The sequence below is a fragment of the Jaculus jaculus genome, chromosome X (assembly GCF_020740685.1).
Source record: "Jaculus jaculus isolate mJacJac1 chromosome X, mJacJac1.mat.Y.cur, whole genome shotgun sequence".
In the NCBI taxonomy this organism is placed as follows: Eukaryota; Metazoa; Chordata; class Mammalia; order Rodentia; family Dipodidae; genus Jaculus; species Jaculus jaculus.
In genome coordinates this window covers 65,700,554-65,705,896 of record NC_059125.1, presented here as the reverse complement: position 1 = coordinate 65,705,896, position 5,343 = coordinate 65,700,554, and the positions used below count along the sequence as shown (strand labels likewise).

Genomic DNA, 5,343 nt, shown 5'->3' with positions numbered 1-5,343 from the left:
CACAATGGCTGGTCCAGATTGCATTCCCACCCACAGTCTAGAAGAGTTCCTGTTTTTCTGCATCCTTGCCAGCATTTATGGTCATTTGTTTTCATGATTGTAGCCAGTCTGACAGGAGTGAGATGGAATTTCAATATAGTTTTAATCTGCATTTCCCTTATGACTAGGGATGTAGAACATTTGTTTCAGATGTTTATATGCCATTTGTATTTCTTCTTTTGAAAACTCTCTATTTAGTTCCATATCCAATTTTTAATTGGGTTGTTTGATTTCTTATTATTTAATTTTTTGAGTTCTTTGTATATCCTAGATATTAGTGATCTATTAGATGTATAGCTGGCAAAGATTTTTTTCCCATTCTGTTGGTAGCCTCTTTGCTTTATTCACAGTGTCTTTGCCATAAAAAATCTTTGTAATTTCATGAGGCCCAGCAGTTAATCTGTGATTTTATTGCCTGAACAATTGGGGTTATATTCAGAAAGTCTTTGCCAAGACCAAATTGTTGATGGATTTCTCCTACTTTTTCCTCTAGCAATTTCAGAGTTTCAGGTCTGATATTAAGGTCTTTAATCTATTGGGACTTAATTCTTGTGCATGGAGACAGAGAAGGATCTATTTTTATCCTTCTACAAATACATATCCAGTTTTTCCAGCACCACTTGCTGAAGAGGCTGTCTTTTCTCCAATGAGTATTTTTGGCGTTTTTGTCAAATATCAGGTGGGTATAGCTATCCAGATGTACATCTGGGTCCTCTATTTTGTTCCATTGATCTACATGTCTGCTTTTGTGCTTGTACCATGCTGTTTTTGTTACTATGGCTCTATAGTATAGGCTAAAATCAGGTATGGTGATACCACCAGCCTTATTTTTGATGCTCAAAATTGTTTTAGACATTCGAGATTTTTTTGTGCTTCCAAGTGAACTTTTGGATTGTTTTTTCTATTTCTGTGAAGAATGCCATTGGAATTTTAATGGGGATTGCATTGAATGTGCAGATTGCTTTTGGTAAGATTGCCATTTTCACAATATTGATTCTTCTGATTCAAGAACAAGGGATGTCTTTCCATTTCCTAGTGTCTTCTGCAATATCTTGCTTGAGTGTTTTAAATTTTTCATTGTAGAGATCCTTCACTTCCTTAGTTAGGTATATTCCAAGGAACTTTATTTATTTATTTGTTTTTTGATGCAATTGTGAATGGCAGCACTTCTTTGATTTCATCCTCTGTGTGTTTGTTGTTAGAATATAGGAAGGCTACTGATTTCTGTGTGTTTATTTTATATTCTGGCACATGGATATATGTGTTCATCAGCTCTAACAGTTTGCTTGTAGAGTCTTTAGGGTCCTTTTTGTATAGAATCATGTCATCTGCCAATAATGAAAACTTGATCTCTTCCTTTCCATTTTGTATCTCTTTTAAGTGTGTCTCTTGCCTTATTGCTATGGTTAAGTCTTCCAGTACTATATTAAATAAAAGTGGGGATGATGGGCACCCTTGTCGTATAACTGATTTTAGTGGAAAAGCATCATGGTTTTCTCCACTTAGTATTTTGTTGGCTGTAGGTTTGTAATAAATAGCCTTTATTATGTTGAGATATGGTCATTCTATTCCCAGTCTCTGTAGGACTTTTATCATGAAGGGATGTTGGAGTTTGTCAACTATGTTCTATGCATCTAATGAGATGATTATATGATTTTTGTCCTTCAGTTCGTTTATATAGTGTATTTCATTTATCAGTTTGCATATGTTGAACCATCCTACTTGATGGGGTGAATGATCTTTCTGATATAATCTTGTGTTCTCTTTGCCAATATTTTGTTGAGAATTTTTGCATCTATGTTCATGAGGGAGATTGGTCTGTAATTTTCTTTTTTTGTTCTATGTTTGCCTGGTTTTGGTACCAGGATGACGCTGGCTTCATAGGAGTTTGGTAGGATTCCTTCTTTTTCTATTTTATGGAAAAGTTTAAGAAGCATTGTTGCTAGCTCTTCCCTGAACGTCTGGTAAAATTCACCAGTGAATCCATCTGGCTCTGGACTTTTTTTAGTTGGGAGGTTTCTGATAACAGCTTAGACCTCCATACTTATTATAGGTCTATTTAAGTGATTAATCTCATGATTTAATTTAGATAGGCCATATAAACCAAGAAAATCATCCATTTCGTTCCTATTTTCAAACTTTGTGGAGTATATGCTCTTATAGCATGTCTCTATGATTTTTTGGCTTTCTCTGTTACCTGTTGTGATGGTGTCTTTTTCATCTCTAACTTTTTAAATTTGTGTCTTTTTTCCCTTTCTTTTGATCAGATTTGCTAAGGGTTTATCAATCTTTCTTATCCTTTAGAAAGAACCAATTATTTGTTTCATTGAATCTTTGGATTGTTTTGTTTTTTCTTTTTCATTAATTTCTGCCCTAATCTTTATTATTTCTTCCCATCTACATTTTTTTGGTTTGCTTCATTATTCTTTTTCCAAGGCCTTAGGGTAAAGCATTAAATTGTTTACTTCTGACCTTTCTAATTTCTTAATACAGGATTCTTGTGTCTACATTGGCATCTCCTTCTCAATTTGGTGTAGTTTTCTTCTATGATTTTGTTTAAAACACCTACTATGAGTTTGGAGTGAAATTCTTATCCTTCTACTATACCCTGTATTCTCATCTTTGATCTTTTCGTAGTGTCCTGAATATCTTGAAATTCCAATTCATACTTTCCTATTAGTTCATATTTTTCTTTATTGGACTGTATTAGATCTGGCACCTGGTCTTCTAGTTTAGATATTCTGTCCTCTCCTTCATCCATTCTATGGATGACATTTTCTACAGTTTTAATTTCATTAACTGTGTTCTTCATTGCTAGTAATTCTGACTGGTTTTTCTTTTTTATTTCAATTTCCTTATTTATGTCTTGTATTGACCTCTTTATTTCATTAAGTTGGTTTTCTGTGTCTTCTTTGATTCCTTTGATTTCCTCTTTGATTTCTTTGAACATATTTATAATCATTCTTTTGAAGTCTTTCTCAGGTATTTCCTCTAAATCATTCTCACTGGAGGTCATTTCTGATGTATTAGTACTTTTTGGTGGATTTATGTTGCCTTGATTTTTGGTGTTTCTTGTGTTATAATGTACATATTTTTGCATTTTGGATCAATTTAATGCTTGGATTTTCTAATTAGCTGCAGTATGGTTAGATGTATCAATCAATCTGATGCTATATGTCTTCAGGGTAGGAATTTTATGTGCTAGGTGTGGCTCTTAAGACTCTTCGAGTATCTACAAATGTGACCCTAGATGTTGGGTTTCCCTGCTATGAAAGTATTCAAGTAGGGTGAGTGGAACAAAATATGGGCAGATTCTAAAATCTAACTAAACAGTGTACACATTCAATAAAAAAAAAGCAATAGAGTATTTATGCAAAATTAGGTATTATGGCCGGGCATGGTGGCACATGCTTTTAATCCCAGCACTAGGGAGACAGAGGTAGGAGGATTGCTGTGAGTTCAAGGCCACCCTGAGACGACATAGTGGATTCCAGGTTGGCCTGTACTAGGGTGAAACTCTACCTTGAAAAAAAAACAACAAAAAAAGTAGGTATTATTACAACCAGATCCTATAACAAACAGTTCCTTAGGATGTATCCTGTCAACTAGCAGGTGAAGATTTCTGGTTTGTTGAGGGTTCCAAGTTAGCTTGTGACAAAGTGAGACCCTTCCCTTCGCTAATGAACAACAGAAGAGGAAACAAAGCGAGTATAAATCAGGAAGCAATAAATGACAAGCCCCAAATATAGTTTATTTAAGAATGGCAAATCTGCTCCTGATGGAGAGGGTCCCGGCAGGCTCCGGGGAGGACGCGGCCCCGGCCGAGGCAGAGGCAGAGGGTACCACAGCCATGCCTCCACCTTCCGGCTCCCGGCCCGCGCTCACGCCCGCGCCCGCCACCTGCGAGGAGAGCCTGGCGTCGCCGCCGCCCGAGTTCGGGGCTCCGGGCTGCTCGGGCTCGTGGCCCCCCGAGCTGGAGCCAGTGCGCAGCCAGGGCCGTGTGCGAGGCCGCTTCGAGGACTACGACGAGGAGCTGGAGGAGGAGGAGCTGGAGGACGAGGACGAGGAGCTGGAGGAGGAGGAGGAAGACACGAGCCACTTCTCGCTGCAGCTGGAGTCGGGGCTGCCGGAGTCGGAGGACGAGGACGAGCGCCTGATTAATCTTGCTGAGCTGACCCCATACATCTTGTGCTCCATTTGCAAAGGTTACTTAATAGATGCAACTACCATTACAGAATGTCTTCACACCTTTTGTAAAAGCTGCATTGTAAGACATTTTTACTATAGCAACAGATGTCCAAAATGCAACATAGTGGTACATCAGACACAACCTCTTTATAACATAAGGTTGGACGACAATTGCAAGACATAGTGTATAAATTAGTGATGAATCTAGAGGAAAGAGAAAAAAAGCAAATGCATGATTTCTATAAAGAAAGAGGTCTAGAAGTACCTAAACCTGCTATTCCACAGCCAGTCCCATCAAGCAAAGGAAGAACTAAGAAAGTTCTAGAATCAGTGTTTCGTATTCCACCTGAACTTGATATGTCTTTATTACTGGAGTTTATTGGTAATGAAGATGCAGGAAACTTAAGCCATTAGAAAAGGAATTTGTCCGAGTTTCAGGAGAAGCAACTATTGGACATGTAGAAAAATTTCTCAGAAGAAAAATGGGTCTTGATCCAGCTTGTCAGGTATATACCATCTGTGGTGATCACTTGCTGGAACAGTATCAAACTCTACGGGAAATCCGACGTGCAATAGGTGATGCTGCAATGCAGGATGGTCTGCTTGTCCTTCATTATGGTCTTGTGGTTTCTCCTCTGAAAATAACTTGAAGATGTGAGGATATTATGAGGAGGAAAACAAAGGAGGCTTTTGCAGGACAGCAGCTCACCAAAGATTTCCACCAAACATGTACTCACCACCTCTTTGTGCTGTTCATGACCTAGTGTCCATTTTCAGCACCAGGAATCCTAGCATTCATAGGTAGCACTTGAAACAATGGAATGTATCTGTCTTGCTTATAGACTCTATGTAAAAAAAACAAAAAACACTCAGAGCTCAGAAAATTTTCACAACATTGAATTGTAAACCTCGTGATTCCTCCTTTGAAGTTGGTTGTTGCTTCTTACCATGAGGTACATTGGTTGCTGTTTTCTCCTGTGTGGAGCCATGTATTTTTTTTTTCGAGATGGTGAGTGAAACTCTGCTCTCCAGACTGCATCAGTTGGGCAGTTGTCTTTTCAGAAAAACAAGTTTGCTTTTGAACAGGAGATTCAAAGACAGTCTGTTAAACTGCAG

General features: G+C 38.2%; 1 pseudogene; it reads left to right on the top strand.

Annotated features, from left to right (window-relative positions):
• Positions 1–3,799: 3,799 nt before the first annotated feature.
• LOC123456529 lies at positions 3,800–5,093 on the top strand (annotated as a pseudogene).
• Positions 5,094–5,343: the final 250 nt, after the last annotated feature.